Source organism: Rhinoderma darwinii, chromosome 4, assembly GCF_050947455.1.
Source record: "Rhinoderma darwinii isolate aRhiDar2 chromosome 4, aRhiDar2.hap1, whole genome shotgun sequence".
NCBI classification, from domain to species: Eukaryota; Metazoa; Chordata; class Amphibia; order Anura; family Rhinodermatidae; genus Rhinoderma; species Rhinoderma darwinii.
In genome coordinates, this window is record NC_134690.1 from 391,469,770 (window position 1) to 391,491,891 (window position 22,122).

Consider the following 22,122-nt stretch of genomic DNA (forward strand, 5'->3'; position numbering starts at 1 on the left):
TGTTGTCAAGCATTTGCAATCCCTGGTTACAGAGCAGAATTGACGGGCTGCAGAAGGTGGGGGTGTGACTCTTCACTGCCTGCCAATACATGTCTATGGAGAGGGGAGGTTGGAGCAAGAGGAGGGAGCAGTGAGAGTCAGCAACAGATACACTAAATGTAGGTCTATGGAGGGGGGAGGAGTGAGCAGGGGGAGAGACACAGTGACATAGAAATTCTGATAAGATTTCTATGTCACCCCAGTGCTGGATTCTCAGCTACACTGCTCATTACTACTGTATATTGTCCTTCATGCTGCTGCAGCTTCTATATATATGTGATAGATAGAGATAGGAGAGCAGGATTCTCATCTGCTATGTGTGGAGTGTATAGTGCTCCACCCAATAGATAAGAGAAAACTGAGAATTAGTAATAGAACCTACAGAGGAAAAAGCTGCTAAAAATGTCATATACAAGTCATATAAAAGCCAGAAATAGTGTTATTCCTCATGTTCCCACATATGACCTCTAATTCTGAAAATCTCCTGATAAGTTAGGTATGCTTTAAGCTACAAAAACTGCATTAAAAAAACCTGAGCAAAACCTGAACGGGTGAATACACCCTTAAAAAACACAATAATGAGGGTCAACGAGCCCAATCTGTAGGGTTTGCAAGTTTTAATACTTTAATCTTATAATCTGCAGAGCGCAGAGCTTAAAGGTAAATATGCATATGTGGTATAATTACTATGACATATATTATGTTAGAATAACAGCACAGGGGTCAGGATTGTGCCGCAAATCCACGTTACACATGCAGATTTTGTTGCGGAATTTGTTGCGGATTTCACCCCTCTCGTTGAAGGGAGTGAAATCCATAGGGAAACTCCACAACATAGATTGACATGCTGTGTATTTTAAACTTTGCACCGCAGGTCAATTTATGTGTGAAAAGTTTATGCAGCGTGTAAATGGGATCTGTTGAAATCCTATTTACTGTGCTTGTACTGTCTTACGTTGTAGATTTTGCGTCGCTATTTCAGCACGGAAAATACGCCCCAAGTACAGGCACACTAAAACCAAACCTATTTTTATAAAGTTTTGTTTGCATAAGGCTTCGTTTACATCTGTGTCAGGGCTCTGTTCATGGGTTTCGTCTGAGCTTTCCGTCAGGGGAACCCATGAAGGGAACCCTGACTGAAACAAAGGGAAACCATGGTTTCCGTTTGTCACCGTTGTTTAAGGGTTCCGTAGTTTTGACGGAATGAATAGCGCAGTCGACTACGGTATTGTTTCCGTCAAAATGATGGAACCCTTAAACTACGGTGACAAATGGAAACCATTTAGACCGGATCCGTCACCACTGAAATCAATGGTGATGCAAACGGAAACCTATGGTTTCCGTTTGTTTCAGTCAGGGTTCCGTTCATGGGTTCCCCTGAGGGAAAGGTCTGATGGAACCCATGAACAGAGCCCTGACGAAGATGTGAACAAAGCCTAAATCAGTAGTTCCCCTTTCCAGCCTCCAGGCTCGGTGTAAATGTTCAGAAACCTCCACAGTGCCGATAAAAATCTGTCTAGAGTACGGCCTATTTTCAGGCGTAAATAAGGCGTATTATGCCTCGATTTACGCCTGAAAATACGACTCCAATACGTCGGCAAACATCAGCCCATTCATTTGAATGGGTTTGCCGACGTACTGTGCCGACGACCTGTAATTTACGCGTTGTCGTTTGACAGCTGTCAAACGACGACGCGTAAAATGACTGCCTCGTCAAAGAAGTGCAGGACACTTATATACATTATATGCAGGACACTTCTTTGGACGTAATTTGAGCCGTTTTTCATTGAATCCAATGAAGAACAGCTCTAAATTACGGCCGTCAATGACGCCTCGCAAAATGCGAGGAGGAGCAATTACGTCTGAAATTACGGAGCTGTTTTCTTCTGAAAACAGCTCCGTAATTTCAGCCGTATCGGACGCTGCCGTGTGCACATACCCTAACACAGTAAACCGAAGACAGGGAGGAGGGAGATTCAGCTACTCTCTGTGACAGGGAAGGGCGAGCAGCAAGTAAAGACATCTGATTGGTCTATAGCACACAGCATAGTTCTTACATCATACCAGGAAGGACCCGCCAACTCATTAAGCAGAGAGAAAGAAAATGTGCATTTACAGAAACCAGCAGAGCAAAACAAAAAGTCTTAAAATATGAAGATTAAATAAAGTCGGCACTAAATCTAATATACATCTACAGCTGCCTAAGGAGTGATTTTGTTTTTGTTGTATGTGCCAAAAGGTCCACAGTTTATTGTAATGATGTGCTGGTTTTTAGTTGTCTAGTACTTCTGTCTGTGTAACTATTGTTGTTTACCTACATGTACAAAAGAGGCCTTTGGAAGTTTTAGCTGCTATATACTAGACTGCCTCTACATTATTTTTTTGCCTTCCATCAGAAGTATACATCGGAAGGAGTCCCAACCTTTACCTCTGACAGAAGGCACCGCCGTAACACACTGTACTGGCATACAGTGGGATACGTTACCCGAACTCCCTGGGCACAGCACTAGTTTAAGCGTTGAGCCCGGGGAAGCCCCTAAAGTTGCTGTTCATATATGGACAATTATGTTAGGAGCTTTGAGATGCCGAAATCACCGTCCATAGCATCCGCAATGCTCCAGACAGGAATTCGGCTCCTGGAGGAGGCCCTGACGTCACTGTCCATATACGGACAGACATTACAGGTTTTGAGATGCCGAAATCACCGGCCAAAGCGTCGTCAACTCTCTGGCTGGGGATTCCGCTCCTAGAGGAATCCCCATAAATACAGTATATGAATAACGCCATACATACGGTATATGGACAGTGGTGTCAGGGGCTTTAAATTATGTAGTCCCCGGACAGAGCACCGGAAACACTCTAGCCGGGGACCCCAGTGCTGGAGGAGACCCTGATGTTGCTGTCCATATATGGACAGTAACTACACAGACTTCTCCAGTCCCGAAGACCTTGTTCAGTGCACTACAGACGCTCTGGCCGGGAACTCCATAGTAAAAAGCCCCTGACATCACTGTTCATATATAGACAGTGACAATCGGGATTTTGCCAAGTCCGGAGTCCCCGGCCAGAGCGCTACCGATGCTCTGGCTGGGGACTCCCTAGTTGAAAGTCCCTGACATCACTGTCCATACATGAACCGGGACGTCAGGAGCTTCCCCAGGGTCAGAATCCCTGAGCCAAGCGCTACCTGATTCTCTTCCCGGAGATTCCAGCCCTGGAAATGCTGTCTAAGGTATATGTTTTACGTATAACTGTGATGGATGCCATACAATAGCATCCGTCACACATAGGTTCCTATGTACAAAAAGGTATACCACACAGTATACGTTTTTTTTTCTGGATCCCTCAGGATGGAATAGCGTAGTCTATTACGTTATTCCAGCCTTTAAATAAAGGTATAGCAGCCCGAGAAAGTCCAAAGGGATAGTCTTTTGGACTCCGTCGGACTAATGGAGCCCTATGGACACTTTTAGCATGTACGTAGGGAGCTTCTCTCAACGTGTACACTGAACGTAGGGCCAAAATGAGATGTGAGCAGAGCCTTAGGAGGGACTCTGAGTAGGATAGGGCATGGCATTCGCCATTGAATAAAATCACATATAAACTATAAGGGCTTATAATAAATAATGGTTATATAAGATGACTCACAAATGATAAATTATACATAGTATAGTCATTACACAATATAATTTCTGTAGAACATTATAACCAGCTATGACATCATACAATGATGTGATCCATGGAAACACCGGCAATTATGGTACCAGGTTTACCAGCATGTCAGCCCACATAGGTTACAGTAATATTTCATAGAAAAAGTTACAAATATAACCAAAAATAATGGCCAGTATGGAAACATTCACACGTCTTTGCATCTTTCCCCAGCAGCATCACTAAACCAGAGAACAGACAGGGATAAAGCACTCGCTTATACTGGGCGGATGAGCAGGGCTATAACCCGGAGCAGTGCCAGAGGAGGTGTCCAGCGGGGATAGGTGAACTGTAAATTAACTTATCTTTTCAAGTGTAATTCCTTTATTTCTTTTTCTACAAGACTTAGGCCTTTCTGAAGTTTGCACCATCCTCATTGTATTGGATAACGGTTCAGTTTTGCAGCATTGTTATAAGGGCTGATTCAGACGAACGTTGCGTTTTTGCGCGCGCAAAAAACACTTGACAGCTCCGTGTGTCATCCGTGTATGATACGCGGCTGCGTGATTTTCGCGCAGCCGCCATCATAGAGATGAGTCTAGTCGACGTCAGTCACTGTCCAGGGTGCTGAAAGAGTTAACTGATCGGCAGTTAACTCTTTCAGCACCCTCGACAGTGAATGCCGAACACAATATCGAGAAACCTGTTAAAAAAAAAGAAAAAGTTCGTACTTACCGAGAACTTCCCTTGGTGACGCGTCCTTGGTGACGCGCCTCTCTTGACATCGGGCCCCACCTCCCTGGATGACACCGCAGTCCATGTGACCGCTGCAGCCTGTGCTTGGCCTGTGATTGGCTGCAGCTGTCACTTGGACTGAATTGTCATCCCGGGAGGTCAGACTTTAGGAAGAAGCCGGGAGTTATCGGTAAGTCAGAACGTTTTTTTTTTTTTACACGTTCATGTATATTGGGATCGGAAGTCACTGTCCAGGGTGCTGAAACAGTTTAACTCTTTCAGCACCCTGGACAGTGACTATCTCCTGACGTCGCGTACCGGACAAACGCTGCGCAAAAAGCACGGACTGTCTGTACTGCCCCATAGACTTGTATTGGTCTGTGCGTGGCGCGTGAAAACCAAGCGGCCCGCACGGACCCAATACACATTCGTGTGAATCCACCCTAAGAGTAACCTCACATAGGAACACTCCACATACGTCCTTAGCGCGTAGGACAATCATTCATAAATTTTTTTCATGGTAACCACTTGGACTCCGCTTTGGAACCATGTCGCAGTTAAGAAAGGAATGTGACTCATCTGGGCACCTCAATAGGGCACCCTAAGGTGTTGTGGGTTATTGGCCATCTCCTGGTAATTACCTGGGTGGATAAGCCCCATGGATCATTCTGTGAATTTAGGTTATTGGCTTGTTAACACAACCACTCTCCTAAGTAAATGTGTATTACTGGAAAATCCATACTATCTATCTATCTATCTATCTATCTATCTATCTATCTATCTCTCTCATATCTATCTATCTATCTATCTATCTATCTATCTATCTATCTATCTATCTATCTATCTATCTATCTATCTATCTATCTCTCTCATATCTATCTATCTATCTATCTATCTATCTATCTATCTATCTATCTATCTATCTATCTATCTATCTATCTATCTATCTATCTATCTATCTATCTATCTATCTATCTATCAAATCTATCTCTCTCATATCTATCTATCTATCTATCTATCTATCTATCTATCTATCTATCTATCTATCTATCTATCTATCTATCTATCTATCTATCTATCTATCTATCTATCTATCTATCTATCTATCTATCTATCTATCTCATATCTATCCATCTATCTCATGTCTTCTATGCACAGATGTAGATTATGTAAATTTGTCTTTACTTTGTGTTTTCTTTCTGTAACTAAGGCTAAGTTCACATCTCGTTTTTACGGTGCGTCTGACGTGCACATTTTGACATGAAACAGTGTCAAACCGCGTACCACAGCGTGTGTATTGATTTCTATGGTCTGGACGGGCGCCCTAATGGTGTAGTTTGTGCATACGTTTTGTGTGCTTACATTCTATCCTCTTTTTTTCCATGTCCTGATAAGTGTAGTCTACTACGCTTTTCAGTACTTTTACAAAACGCATACCACACGTATAATTTTTTTCTGGATTGAAGTCAATGACAACGTATGGACGACATATCGGATCTTAAACCTTACGTTTTCATACGTAAAATGTATACGTTATTGTCACTATGTATGGGAAATCTTGACTTTACAAAGTTTGATTTAGCTCAAGAACAAAATAACTTATACGTTTTTAGAAGTAAGAACGGACACAAACTTATAAAAATGTATACGACGTATACTACAAAAAAGTAAGCGTATGTTACAAATGCATACGTTTTTGTAACTTTAAAAATGTATACGTCGTCGTATGCCACAAAAGTGTGCACAAAACGAGATGTGAACTGAGCCGGAGTAACGTTTTTAACTTATAGAAAACCACAGTTAACATAACGATATATCACCATGACTTGTACTAAGTGGAAAACTTCTATCTATCAATCAATCTATCTATCTATCTATCTATCTATCTATCTATCTAATCTATCTCATATCTATCTATCTCATATCTATCTATCTATCTATCTATCTATCTATCTATCTATCTATCTATCTATCTATCTATCTATCTATCTCTCTCTCTCTCTCTCTCTCTCTCTCTCTCTCTCTCTCTCTCTCTCTCTCTCTATCTATCTATCTATCTATATCTTTTCTGACTATTACTGCTACATTTGTTACAATTGTCTATGCCTCAATAACATGCAAAATATTGCTGTTCCTTTCACATTACCACTTGACCATGTGACTGGCAGACATTACACAATATAAGTCCATATACCACCCCCCCCCCCTTACCTGTGTATGGCGGAACAGACATCATAGGGTGCAGGCCTGTAGTATGAAGCCGGGGCATGTGCTGTATGAATGAGTACACGCAGGTTGGTGAATTGCTGCTCCTCACCATCATCCTCCTCCTGCTTTGTTGTGCCTCAGGAAAGCTGATTAAACTTCTCCAGCCACTGCCATCTGTCTTTCCCTTTGTCTCAGGTCTTAGGTTTTACTTCATTATCTAGTTTCACTCTATGCAAATGAAAAGCTGTTTTTTTTTTTGCCTGAACCCAGAAAACCTTGTGCAGGTGCTTGTCGTGCTTTTTATGTATGGAAGTGAACGCTCGTCTAGCACCTTGACTCCAGGCTGCAGGACGGCGCACGTGTCATGTTCCCAAGCAACAATGTATCAGTCCAGAGTTCTTACCACTACATCCACCTGCTGGCCACATGGACCATGGTCAATTTCATTATTAGCATTTTTTTATTGTTTTTGTTTCATGTTTTATACCATATCTTTATAAAATGGCCACAAACTATCCAATTTGCTTCAAGTAAGCAAAAATAATTAAAAGTATACCATAGGCTCTGCTCACATTTGCGTTCGGGTTTTCTGTTATTCCATTCCATCATAGGAGCAGAACAATGAAAAACTGGAGCTACTGATGGGCTTTCGCCATGGTGCCGGACAGAATAGCGCCCTACCAGAGCCTCTAACGCAGATGTGAATGTAAATGGGCTCTGTGCTCTCAACATTGATAGCATATTACTAGACGATGCCATCAATGAGTGATGGGAGGGATCCCACAACTGAGACCCACCCACCACAAGCACAAAGGGGCACCATATGAATTTTGGCATTGCTGGAAGCTCATTGGCTCAATGATTATGAATGAAGTTTTCGCCTTTATATAGATTGTATTTTATGTAATACAGAGTTTTTATACGTTTTGTGCACGTTTTTTGTGATTCATAAAATGTTCAATGTCCGTGATTGTGTTAAAGCTCATTGTTCTGTTCATTACGTGAGATGTCTTAATGAATGGCGCATTATTCGTAGTGATGACTTTGTGTTAACGGCCTAAACCCCCTAACCATGAGTGACAGATATATCCATCTCAAACAGGAGCTAGTTCCCGCAAGGCGAGGATATATCCATCGCTCAGATCTCGTGGGTACTGCCACTGTACCCACAAGATCAGAGTTAGGCCCCATGCACACGAACGTAAAAACGCCCGTAATAATGGCCCGTAATTATGGACCCATAGACTTCTATTGGGCACGGGTACCTTCCCGTTTGCTTACGGGAAGGTGCCTAATAAATAAAATAAAAGTTAATCAATAAGTCCCATGTACCCCAAAATAGTACCAATGAAAACAACACCTTGTCCCGCAAAAAACAAGCCCAAGTATGGCTACATCGACTGATGGAATGCAGCGCCGCAAAAACAAGCCATTTTTTTTTTAAATGGTTTTCATTGTGCAAACGTAGGAAAACATATAAAACCTTTACATATTTGGGATCTTCATAAATCGAGCCGAGCCATAGAATAAAGGTAACATATAAATTTACGCTGTTCACTATGCGGTGTAAATAACAACCCGAACAATAGTGTTGGAATAGCTGCTTAGTTTTAATTCTCTCCTAAAATAAATGTAATAAAAGTTAATTGATACATTATAAGCATCCAAAAATGGTGCAATTCAAAAATACAACTCGTCCCTCAACAAAGTCCTTATACGGCAATGTCAACGAAAAAATTAAAACTTCGGACTCTTGGAATGCGACAGTGAAAAAACAAAAAATAATCCTTGGTCATTAACGCACAAAAAGGCCTGGTCATTAAGTGGTTAAAGGGGTTATGTGGGGACCAAATATTATCAGTGTAGTCACTGCAGTATGTAAGTACACTCGCTAATATACATTCTGGTCCCCCGCCGCGCTGGTTCTGAGATTTTGATAGATTTTTATAGCGCTGCCGAGGGACCGGAAGTCTAGTTGCACAGTTTTCTTTGATGATACGACTCTTCGTCATGTGATCGATCCCGCTGTACTCCATGTAATCAGTTCATTGGACCCCTGTAAGTGTGACATCGGGCAGGACAGAGATATTACGGTTGACTCATAGGCAGATTGATACTTGTCTGTACCCCCCAGCACTTACCCGATGCCTTAGCTATGACACACTTGGCTTGGGTTAGTTAATTGCATTTAAGGATCAGTCATCACTTCCTTTTTTTTTTTTTTTTGCATCCCCTGCACTAAGATTTTAGGAATTTAGTAACCATGGGCAGGGCAAGCCTTCCTGGTGCTCATCCCAGAATGCACCCACCACCCTTGGTCCTTGAAGTTCAGCATAATAGACGTTGAATGGACAATCATTCATTTAATTAAAGGGTGTTGCTCATCAGACCCCAGAACTTACATTATTATCAACTACTTGGACACGGCATCCAATTCCTTGAACAAAGCCGTTTAAAAAGCCATAAATTGGGGCCCCTTAATAGCGCCTTAGACCTTGTCCCCGCCATGGCTGCAACTAACTAATGGCTCATGGGCCCACGGTCACAGCAATAACGTCCGAATGGTCAGTCTGCCCCACGGTTGACTTTAATCACACATACATTTTAGGTTTCTTAGCAGAGTTAGGACTTCATTTCTTAAAATTGCTCTTTATACATTTATAGTAATTAGTTTTTGAAGATGCTTGGTAACTTTTTGTTTTCTATTGAATCCCTTAGTCTTTGAGCGTTTATATTGCACCATCAAATACTATTATCCTTTCAAATTCTTTTATAAAATGGAAAATAGATTAATTTGAGAATATAATTTGCCTAATTAAAGTAATGCACCTCCAAGGCGGTCACATATCTTAAAGTTACAATGCCCTATTACTTGTAAAACTATTTACAAAAGATGGAAATTAACCTCATTGTGTTAACCTTATTAATTGAAATTTGGGTCTATTAAAATGAGGATTTTTGCCACCAGATATATTACTATAACACCCTAAGGAAATTTATACTATTGACTAGCTAAAAAGAAATGATTTTTGAATAGTTATCTCGACCAGTGCTTAATGCGGGAGATAATTCTTAAAACAATATTCAAATTTCCCTTTACTGAGGATTACAATATTATATTTTGCATACGTAGCTCCCCACGCAGTGGGAGAATGCGTCCAGTTGACTGATGTCTTTGAAATACATTGTAATACAAGTCCAATGTCAGGAAGAATTGATTAGCGCCTTAAAATGATAATTCATAGCACATGTTCATTGTTCAGAAATTCCCCTCTAATGAGTAAGTGTGGGTAGTGGTCTTTCTTTAGATAAGAGATGAATACAAAAGGTATAGAGAGAAGGAGACAGACGGTTAGAGCAGCACGGCAGGCATATTAAATGACAACATTTACTCCTAATATATTCATTTTCATATAAAAGGTACTTCTTCTAGTTACCATATTAATCTGCTAAAAGAATATCTAAAAGCAAGTTCATCAAATGGGAGAGGTGATAGAAAGCTGCACTGGGTAGTAAGGGAAAGATATAAAATAAATAAACTTATGTTTGGCCGGATTGTTATTACCATTATTGTTATTATTAGTAATTGTAGTGGTGGTAGTAGTATTAGTAGTAGTAGTAGTAGTAGTACTAGTAGTAGAAGTAGTAGTAGTAGTAGTAGTAGTAGTAGTAGTAGTAGTAGTAGAAGTAGAAGTATTAGTAGTAGTAGTAGTAGCGGCAGTGGTAGTAGTAGAAGTAGTAGTAGAAGTATTAGTAGTAGTAGTAGTAGTAGTAGAAGTATTAGTAGTAGAAGTAGTAGTAGTAGTAGTAGTAGTAGTAGTAGTAGTAGAAGTAGAAGTATTAGTAGTAGTAGTAGCGGTAGTGGTAGTAGTAGTAGTAGAAGTATTAGTAGTAGTAGTAGTAGTAGAAGTATTAGTAGTAGAAGTAGTAGTAGTAGTAGTAGTAGAAGTATTAGTAGTAGTAGTAGTAGTAGTAGAAGTAGAAGTAGTAGTAGTATTAGTAGAAGTAGTAGTAGTAGTAGTAGAAGTAGAAGTAGTAGCAGTAGTAGTAGTAGTAGCAGTAGTAGTAGTAGTAGTAGTAGTAGTAGTAGTAGTAGTAGTAGTAGTAGTAGTAGAAGTAGAAGTATTAGTAGTAGTAGTAGTAGCGGTAGTGGTAGTAGTAGAAGTAGTAGTAGTAGTAGTAGTAGTAGTAGAAGTATTAGTAGTAGAAGTAGTAGTAGTAGTAGTAGTAGTAGTAGTAGAAGTAGAAGTATTAGTAGTAGTAGTAGTAGCGGTAGTGGTAGTAGTAGAAGTAGTAGTAGTAGTAGTAGAAGTATTAGTAGTAGAAGTAGTAGTAGTAGTAGTAGAAGTATTAGTAGTAGTAGTAGTAGTAGTAGTAGAAGTAGAAGTAGTAGTAGTATTAGTAGAAGTAGTAGTAGTAGAAGTAGAAGTAGTAGCAGTAGTAGTAGTAGTAGTAGTAGTAGTAGTGGTGGACGTAGCAGCAGCAGTTACTACAACAACAAATAATTATAATAGTAGCAGCAGCACCAGTAGTAGTTATAATAGTAGTATCATTAACACGTATTACTATTAGTTGTTGTCGTAGCAGCACCATTTAGTACTATCAATATAAATAGTTGTTTTTGTAATAGTAGTACTAGTGGTGGTAGTAGGATTAGTAGTTGTGGTGATAGTACTAGTGGTGGTGGTTGTAGTAGTAGTAATTATTATTATTAGTTGTAGCAGAAGTACTACTGGTGGTGGTAGAAGTAGTAGCACTATTTTTCGTAGTAGTAGCATTATCTGTAGTACTAGTGATGGTGGTACAAGTAGTAGCAGTATTTATTATTCGTAGTAGTATTAGTAGTAGCAGCAGCAGCATCTGTAGTACTTGGTATAGTAGTGAAGTAGTAGCAGTATTTCTTATTTATTACTATTATTATTATTATTAGTAGTAGTAGTAGTAGTAGCAGCCCCATTAGCTGTAGTACTAGTGGTGGTGGTACGAGTAGTAGCAGTATTTATTATTCTAATTATTATTAGTATTCGTAATAGTAGTAGTAGCACCTTTCATATTACCAGTGGTGGTCGTACAAGTAGTAGCAGTATTTATTATTCTAAGTAGTAGTAGTAGTAGTAGTAGTAGTAGTAGTAGTAGTAGCAGTCGTAGCAGCAGCAGCACCATTAGCTGCAGTACTAGTGGTTTGGTACAAGTAGTAGTAATAATAACAGTAAATACTGCTACTACTTGTACCAAACCACTAGTACTACAGCTAATGGTGATAGTAATAATAACAGTAAATACTGCTATCACCATTAGCTGTAGTACTAGTGGGGGTGGTACGAGTAGTAGCAGTATTTATTATTATTATTATTATTAGTAGTAGTAGTAGTAGTAGCACCACCATTAGCTGTAGCACTAGTGGTGGTGGTACAAGTAGTAGCAGTATTTATTATTATTTGTATTATTATTATTAGAAGTAGTAGTAGTATCACCATTAGCTGTAGTACTAGTGGTGGTGGTGGTGGTTTTGGTGGTGAGTAGTAGCAGTATTTAATATTCTTAGTAGTAGTAGTAGTAATAGCAACAGCTTCAGTACTAGTGGTGGTCGTAGAAGTAGTAACAGTATTTATTATTATTATTATTATTATTATTATAATTAGTAGTAGTAGTAATAGAAGCAGCTGAAGTACTAATGGTGGTGTTAGCAGTATTTATTAGTAACTATTAGGCTGGGTTCACACGACCTATTTTCAGACGTAAACGAGGCGTATTATGCCTCGTTTTACGTCTGAAAATAGGGCTACAATACGTTGGCAAACATCTGCCCATTCATTTGAATGGGTTTGCCGACGTACCGTGCAGACGACCTGTTATTTACGCGTCGTCGTTTGACAGCTGTCAAACGACGACGCGTAAAAATACAGCCTCGTCAAAAGAAGTGCAGGACACTTCTTTGGACTTTTTGGAGCTGTTTTCTCATAGACTCCAATGAAAACAGCTCCAAAAACGGACGTAAATACGCTGCGAAAACGGCGCGAAAAACGCCACAAAAAACGCGAGTTGCTCAAAAAATGTCTGAAAATCAGGGGCTGTTTTCCCTTGAAAACAGCTCTGTATTTTCAGACGTTTTTGGTCACTACGTGTGCACATACCCTTACTATTAAATCAGTTGTAGTAGTAACAGCAGCAGTAGTAGAAGTAGTAGTAATAGTAGTATATGAACATGTCAGGCTTAGATATGACACACAGAAAACAGAGAAGATCAAGAATTTGCATGAAGGCAATCGAATAATAAATAATAGGAAATATTACGTAAAGAGGATCTATCACCAGATTTTTACAGTACAAACTGCATACATTATTAAATAGATCTCTTAGACCTGATTAAGCTGGTGTACTTACTTTGAAACTCCATGTCCGAATGGCTCTATAATCCCTTCTCAATGTTTTCCCACCTTATAAAATGCTAATTTTAATATGAGTCCTGGACGAGGGGTTCTCCGTTGTGGACAAATCCTACTTGTTAAAACAGTCCCTTGACAATAAGAAGATCACAAAGTAAGCAATCAGCTGTAAACTGTGGGGAAACCTGGCAGTAACTTCCCTGCAGAGACACTACAGGGGAAATTAAGCATTGCACCATGCCCATTCAAATCAATAAGATATCTGTGTAATGCAGGACAGGACATGACCTCCAGAGCGAGAGAGACTCTCTTTGTAACCGCTCTCCACTCTACCCAAGAAACAATGATCCTGAATACTACATTAAATCAGAGTTTTCTAATAAGTTATATATAAAAAATTCGTTTTTGAACCGGGACAACCCCTTTAAGTGGATATAAAAAAGAGATCGATAAGGATTTTGCTTCCCTCTATGAGCAGTCCCTTGGTTTTGCATATGTAAGTCTGTATTTTTCTTCAATGTAGCAGACATACATACAATGGGGGGGGGGGGGGGGTAGGTTTTATGAGATCCATTCAGTGTGGATACACGAACTGAAGGTATTCTAATCTTCATTACCCATCGGTCACTTAAAAAACAAAAGAGGCAAAGCAGCCTAAGGTTATGGGATTGAAGAATTAACAAATTAATTCTGATCCCTCCTGTCCCAGGATAGAAACCCGAAATTGGATTGGGGTGCGGCATTGGTATTTGTAATGGAAGCCCCTGTTCTTTGTACTCCCCTGATATCAAGACTCCTATACACACAAGCCTGGACCTTTGTGACCCGGCCCCTTCTCTGCACGAAAACAACATATTTATCCCATTCTACCCATTACTAACTACTGTATATAACTGGCTAACCTCTTGGTAATGTCTTTGCATTGCTCCTCTCCTAAATATACTTTGCAGGTGTTTCATAACAGGTTAAGTAAGTATTTATACAAGTGATCGATCAAAGTTAAAAAGAAATGGGGTTAATATATTAACCTGGTAGAAGTATTTATATCATGGATTTGGCGCTGGTGGACGCCGCTCTCACAGCTTACCTTCACTAATTGATTGAAATGCCTTTTTCCACTGTGAGACCTATGATTGACCTGTGCCCTCGCTCAGTCCTACGGGGCCAATTTATCAAGTAATCATGACAATTATGCTGAAGGGTGATCTAGATGCCGGTGCTACGACAAAACTATGAGACGCATCCAAATACAGATTATTCTCTATGAAAAGCCACTTTTTAACAGGTATAAGCTCTTGACTTATGGCTGCCATTAATATGCAGAACTATTTGCTCTACATTTGTTGTTGTGATATGAAAGCTAAAAACCAGGTTAGCAATAAAATGATTATAGAGTTATAATATCAGCATCTAATAACCCAAAACAATATCCGTTTGTCTAGATGTCTAGAACTCTTGCCTGAATGCCCAACCTTCAATCCAGGGTTTTTTTTCTGTGCATATTGCGACTTTTCATGCATATGTCCGGCATAGAAAAGTTTATAAATTCTCTCCACTGTCTGTAAATAAAGTCGTTTATATATGTTCAATGATCCAAATACTAAGATCTGCAATTCATAAAAAAAAGTCATAACCCCAGTGTTACCCAATATCCAGGACTCATAGATGAAACTCCAAACTACAGAAGCTTTCGGGGCTACTTGAAATAATGTAATGTATGTGTCCTCTATGTGTTTGATTATTGGGATTTTGCTGTACAATAAAATATATCAGTAAAGCTCACATTAGATGAGCATGTAAGGCTCCGTTCACATCTGCGTCAGGGCTCCATTCTTGGGTTCCGTTGGAGCTTTCCGTCAGGGGAACCCATGAACAGAACACTGACTGAAACAAACAGAAACCATAGGTTTCCGTTTGCATCACCATTGATTTCAATGGTGACAGATCCAGTGCAAATGGTTTCCGTTTGCCACCGTTGTTAAAGGGTTCCGTCGTTTTGACGGAATCAATACTATAGTCGACTGCACCATTCATTCTGTCAAGACAACAGAATCCTTAAACAACGTGACAAACGAAAACCATTTGCGCCGGATCCGTCACCATTGAAATCAATGGTGATGCAAACGGAAACCTATGGTTTCCGTTTGTTTAAGTCAGGCTTCTGTTCATGAGTTCCCCTAATGGAAAGCTCCAACGGAACCCATGAACGGAGCCCTGACGCAGATGTCAATGAAGCCTTAGATGTTGTCAATGGCTCTAAAACCATTGGGCAATACATTTAAAGTTTCTGTAGCTCTTACATACCCTGTTAAGCTCTAATCATGGAATCCCTAAGGGTTCCAAAAAAAAAAAAAAAGTCAGAGTTAAATTTATGCAAAGTACTCTACACAGTATTGAATGTACTCAAGGACCAATAGTTCCAGAAGTCACAATCCCTCGTAGGTTCCTGTGCATGGGGGCCACTGGCCCTACTGGTTTATAAGACTGTGTTCACGACTGCATTCAGCTTTCTGTTGTTCTGCTCCATTAGAATAAAATACCGGAAGAGCCGGTTCTGTTGTACGATGGACACCACCAGCTGCCGACGGAACCCACAGGCTTTAATGGGTTCCATCAAGGTGTCAATGGTTTTACCGGAAACAAAAGCACGCTATTGTTTTCAGTATTTTCAGCCGGATCTATGACGGAGGCCTCTAATGAAGCGTACAAATCAAGATGTGTGATACTTAAAAGAACAGCAGGCTATAAGCGGCTCTCTCTTGGTTTTCCTCCTATCTCTCTGACCGCTCGTTCAGTGTGTCATTTGCTGGTTCCACTTCTTCTCCTCTTCCCCTTGCTATCGGGGTTCCTCAGGGATCAGTCCTAGGTCCGCTGCTCTTTTCTCTCTACACAGCTCCTATTGGACAAACCATCAGCAGATTTGGCTTCCAGTACCATCTCTTCGCTGATGACACCCAATTATATACCTCTTCCCTTGACATCACCCCTGCTCTAATACAGAACACCAGTGATTGTCTGTCCGCTGTCTCTAACATCATGTCCTCTCTCTATCTGAAACTGAATCTTTCTAAAACTGAGCTCGTTGTGTTCCCACCATCTACTAACCTCCCTAAACCTGATGTCTCCATCTCTGTGTGTGGCACTATCATCACTCCTAAGCAGCACGCCCGCTGTCTCGGGGTTATTTTTGACTCAGATCTTTCCTTTACTCCTCACATACAATCACTTTCACGCTCCTGTCATTTTCACCTCAAAAACATCTCCAGAATCCGCTCTTTTCTTACGGAGCAAACCGCCAAAACTCTCATTGTTGCTCTGATTCACTCTCGTCTTGACTACTGTAACTCATTACTAGTCGGTCTTCCCCTCGCCAAACTCTCCCCTCTCCAATCTATCCTCAATGCAGCAGCCAGGCTCATCTTTATGACCAACCGCTACACCAACGCCTCTAATCTGTGCCAGTCACTGCACTGGTTGCCCATCCCCTTCCGAATAAAATTCAAACTTATTACTCTCACCCACAAAGCTTTCCACAGTGCTGCACCTCCTTACATCTCCTCCCTCATCTCTGTCTACCGCCCTGCTCGGGCTCTACGTTCTGCCAACGACCTTAGATTAAAATCCTCCATAATCCGAACCTCCCACTCCCGTCTCCAAGATTTCTCTCGTGCTGCACCCGTCCTCTGGAATGCGCTACCCCAGACAATCCGATTAATTCCCAATATCCACAGTTTTAAACGTGCCCTGAAAACACATCTATTTAGACCGGCCTATAACATTCCCTGATCTGACTCCTTTCCATGGCCCTCCTTTTAGATTAGTCATCAGAATAAGATTCCCTCACACTCCTTCTCTTCATGTCCGTCATACACGGATACTGGCTGGTGACCGGCTCATGCAGCTTTATGTTACCACCCCATGTGTATAAAAATGGCCGGACCATTGTACAGAACAAACACTATTACACTTTGTGTCTCCCTTATGTCCTCATAGATTGTAAGCTCTTGCGAGCAGGGTCCTCACTCCCCAGGTTTGAATTGTAAATGAACTTTGTCACTATGTAATGTCTGATATTGTTTGTTTCATGTCCCCTCTAAATTGTAAAGTGCTGCGTAATATGTTGGCGCTATATAAATAAAGATTATTATTATTATTATTATTATTATTATTATTATAACTAGACCATGGAGTAATGGAAGAAGGTGGCCTGGTCTGAAGAATCACGTTTAATTTACATCATGTTGATGGCCGGGTGCCTGTGTGCAGCGCTTACCTGGGGAAGAGATGGCACCAGGATGGATTTTGGGAAGAAGACAAGCCGGCGGAGGCAGTGTGATGCTCTTGGCAATCTTCTGCTGGGAAATCTTGGGTTCTGACATTCATGTGGATGATACTTTGACATGTACCACCTACCTAAACATTGTTACAGACCAAGTCCACCCCTTCAGGGTAACCGTTTTCCCTAATAGCGGTGGTCTCTTTCAGCAGGATAATTTGCCTGCCACACTGCAAAAATTGTTCAGATATGGATAGAGGAACATGACAAAGAGTTCAAGGTGTCGACTCCAAATACATTATGATAGGGCAGAACTTCTCATTATTTGATGTGTGATCACTGGCGTAGCTATAGGGGTCGCAGCGGTCGCAATTGCGACCGGGCCCCGAAGCCAGGGGAGCCCACGGCCCCCCGCACCACATCAATAAAAAGTTACTATAGTAACTCGGGCCGCGGGCCCCTGTTACTATAGTAACATACTTTACTTACCTTCCTGGTTCCGGATCGCAGCGGAGGTCCTGACGTCAAGCGCTGTGCGCAGCGCATGACGTCACAGCGCTATGTGCCGCGCACAGCATCGAGACGACAGAACTCCCGCCGCGGCCGAAGAGGAAGGTAAGGTTAGCCCTGACTGGCTTGGTCCGACTCCCGGGACCCGCCAATCAGCTGTTTTGAAGGGGCCGCAGCACTCGTACAAGAGCTGCTCCCCTTCATTCCTGTCACTTAATTCCGGTCACACTGTGAATCGGTGTCGGCGATTCACAGTGTGAGCGAGTAGTGAAATGAAGGGGAAGCAGCTCTCGTACGAGTGCTGCGGCCCCTTCAAAACAGCTGATTTGCGGGTTCCGGGAGACACATCAGCTATTGATGGCCTATCCTGAGGATAGGCCATCAATATTTAGGGACTGTACAACCCCTAAGCCTACGATGTAGCAGGCTTAGGGGGCCCATGAGACAGGATCACAGATTGTGTGATCCTGTCTGCTGGGCCCTGTATCTAAGCCAATCACATGGTAGGCTTAGATACATGGCCCATGCGTGATCCTGTCTGTTGGGCCCTGTATCTAAGCCAATCACATGGTAGGCTTAGATACATGGCCCATGTGTGATCCTGTCTGATGGGCCCTGTATATAAGCCTACCACACTGTAGGTTTAGATACAGGGCCCCAGCACACAGTAATCTTATACTGTATAAGATTACTGTCTGCTGGACCCTGTATCTAAGCCTACGTTGTGGTAGGCTTAGATACAGGGCCCCACAGACAGTATCACACATGGGCCCTGTATCTAAGCCTAACACACGTGTTACTAATCATTTTTAGTGTGTTTTCTTACAGGTTCGGTCGTTGGACTACGTCGGATTCCAGGACTACTTCGATGACAGCATTTTTTTTTTTATTAATAAAATGGTTAATGAGGGTTGTGGGTTTTTTTTTTATTTCAATAAAATATTTTTTCTATGTCTTTGTGTTTTTTTTTAAACTATATTACTACCGCCTTAGTAATGGCCGCCGGCTGATTGACAGCATCCATTGCTAAGGCGGGGCTTAGTGTTAGCCGGTGCAGAGGCGAACACTAACCCCCTTTATTACCCCGGTACCCACCGCCACCAGGGGTGCTGGGAAGAGCCGGGTACCATCCAGTACTCGACCATCTATAGTGATGGTCGGCCACTGGGGTGGCCGCAGGCTGGTATTATCAGGAGGGGAAAGGCCAAAAACAGTGGCCCTTCCCACCCTGGTGATGCTAGGCTGCTGCTGCTTTATTGTATCTGGCTGGTTATGAAAAATGGGGGGGTCCCCACGTCATTTTAAAAAAAATAAAATAAAAAATAATTGGAAAGAACAATGTGGGGTCCCCCCCAATTTTCATAACCAGCCAGATACAACACAGCAGCAGCAGGCAGCATTACAAGGGTGGGAAGGGCCACTGTTTTTGGCCTTCCCCAGCCTAATACTACCAGCCTGCGGCCACCCCGGTGCCTGCCCGTCACTACAGATGGTCGGGTACTGGTTCGTACCTGGCTCTTCCCAGTACCCCTGGTGGCGGTGGGTACCGGGGTAAAAATGGGGGTTAGTGTAGCCTCTGCACCGGCTAACATTAAGCCCCGCCTTAGTAATGGAGGTTGTCAATCAGCCAGCGGCCATTACTAAGGCGGTAGTAATAAAGTTTAAAAAGATACAAGCACATAGAAAAAATATTTTATTGAAATAAAAAAACACAACCCTCATTAACCATTTTATTGAGAATAAAAAAAACGCCGTCATTGAAGTCCTCGAATCCGAAGTCCAACAACCGAACCTGTAAAAAAAACACAAACACACAAGTCTGCTGAGCTGTGTATCTAATCCAATCATGTGTGATACTGTCTGCTGGACCCTGTATCTAATCCTATCATGTGTGATACTGTCTGCTGGGCCCTATATCTAATCCGATCATGTGTGATACTGTCTGCTGAGCCACTGTATCTAATCCTATCATGTGTGATACTGCCTTCTGAGCCACTGTATCTAATCCTATCATGTGTGGTACTGTCTGCTGAGCCACTGTATCTAATCCTATCATGTGTGATACTGTCTGCTGGGCCACTATATCTAATCCTATCATGTGTGATACTGTCTGCTCAGACATTGTATCTAATCCTATCATGTGTGATACTGTCTGCCCAGCCACTGTATCTAATCCTATCATGTGTGATACTGTACGCTCAGCCACTGTATCTAATCCTATCATGTGTGATACTGTCTGCTGAGCCACTGTATCTAATCCTATCATGTGTGATACTGTCTGCTGAGCCACTGTGTCTAATCCTATCATGTGTGATACTGTCTGCTGAACCACTGTATCTAATCCTATCATGTGTGATACTGTCTGCTGAGCCAATGTATCTAATCCTATCCATAGTTTATAGGGTCGTAGTGCTATAGATATGCTCTGCTGTCTCCTATACACACATTTGTTTTTGGGCGGACACATATGTATTGGGTCTATTTCCCCTGACATTTTAAGCCCTGAGGGTATGTTCACACGGCAGCGTCTGTTACGGCTGAAATTACGGTGCTGTTTTCAGGAGAAAACAGCACCGTAATTTCAGCCGTAATGGCATGTGCAGGCGTCTTTCGCTTCGCTGCGTCCATTACGGACGTAATTGGAGCTGTTTTTCTATGGAGTCCATGGAAAACGGCTCCATTTACGTCTGAAGAAGTGACAGGCACTTCTTTGACGCGGGCGTCTTTTTTACGCGCCGCCTTTTGACAGCGGCGCGTAAAAAGAAATGACCGTCGGCACAGAACATCAACATACCCATTCAAATGAATGGGCAGATGTTTGCCAACGCTTTTGAGCCGCATTTTCGGACGTAATTTAATGCTAAAACTCCCGAATTACGTCCGTAAATAGGGTGTGTGAACCCAGCCTTAGTGACGCTCCGGCTGCTAGTGCTGCATTGTTGGGTCACTTAGGAGACCCAGCGATGCAGCTGAAAGCTGCGGAGCGTCGGCCATGAGAAGTTTGCGGGGGGGGGGGGCCCAGTAAGAATTTTTGCATCGGGGCCCATGAGCCTTTAGCTATGCCCCTGTGTGTGATCGTATATATTCTTGGTACCTGGGACCAGATATATCCTTTTACGTCTGTATGGTCTGATATAACAAAAGATGAAAGAGTCCTTCTGGACAACCCCCTGTACTAAAACAGCGCCCCTAATAATGGGATGAATGTCAATGGCCCAGAGGAAGCTGCCAGTGCTTACAAGTAAGAAAAGCATTATCACATATCACCTATTGAAATTGACGGTAATACATGAATATTCTGCGTCCTACAGAGTGAGAACTGCTCTTGGTTGGGGACCCCCTGTATGTCGTCTATATACCCTATTGGGGCATATGGTAATGGTTTGACCTATGGGACAACCCCTTTAAAGTTTGCAACATGCAAGAGTGGCATTAAATACCTTGCACCTCATTGTGGTTCTTGCACATCATTTTACTCAATAAGTTACTTAAACATATCTTCAAGTATGAGGTGTCAGTTCATATTAAATATACGAATCTTCCATTTGTAGGATAATACAGATTTAGGAAAAATCCTGAGCTGTAAACTCTGCAAAACTAAATATGATCATTTCCAATTTCCTTTTTAATAGAGTTTTCACTATACTTGTTATTCTTTACCTGTGTTAATATTTCATCTGTAATACCGTAAATGATTCAGTTTAAAGATCCCATAAATAAAGTGTCTTTTTTTTTTCTCACTAGAGATTTGAGAAATTAATGAGCTCCAATTGAAAGCGGAAAATCCCACCCAGCTCCGGTTCATCCACACACCCTTCAAACACTTCTCTCAAGAGAAAAACACAGCAATTTCTACTGACAAGCTACAAAGTACTTTCAAATTGCCTAAGGGGTAAAAAATTTGCTTTGCACTGCAGGCCCCAAGAGGAAGCTAAGTAATAACCAATGCTAAAATTCTCTCTCTGAACAATAACAAAATCTGTATAACATCTGCAGGCAGAGTATGATTAAAAGGCTGCATAGAAATGAATGTACTATTATGTTATGAAGGTGCCAACTCCATATGAACAAAAATGTGTTTACAAAGTAAACTTTATGTTCCATCCGTAAGTGGGTCCAGTGCGGGCGATGCTCTCAGAATCCCCTGGAATATATATGTAAATGCTTATAATAATACTTATCATATCATCACGGAGGAGAGCGGAAGCTGATGGGTAACACTCAGGACTAATCCATTATCTGCTCCTGTATGAAGTCATATTATTGTACATGATAAATCAGAATAGGGATTATTTACCGCTCAGATCCTTTTGGTCA

At 41.6% G+C, this 22,122-nt stretch overlaps 1 long non-coding RNA gene across 2 annotated transcripts; it reads left to right on the forward strand.

Annotated features, from left to right (window-relative positions):
• The first annotated feature begins 3,755 nt into the window (after positions 1-3,755).
• On the forward strand, positions 3,756-21,816 carry LOC142761408 (uncharacterized). Of its 2 annotated transcripts, none has more exons than XR_012883635.1 (3): positions 3,756-3,832; positions 3,928-4,034; positions 21,550-21,816. It is a non-coding gene; the product is annotated as an uncharacterized LOC142761408 (long non-coding RNA). The 2 variants fall into 2 exon arrangements; XR_012883634.1 differs by having other exon boundaries at positions 3,770-3,832; positions 3,925-4,034.
• The last annotated feature ends 306 nt before the right edge of the window (positions 21,817-22,122 follow it).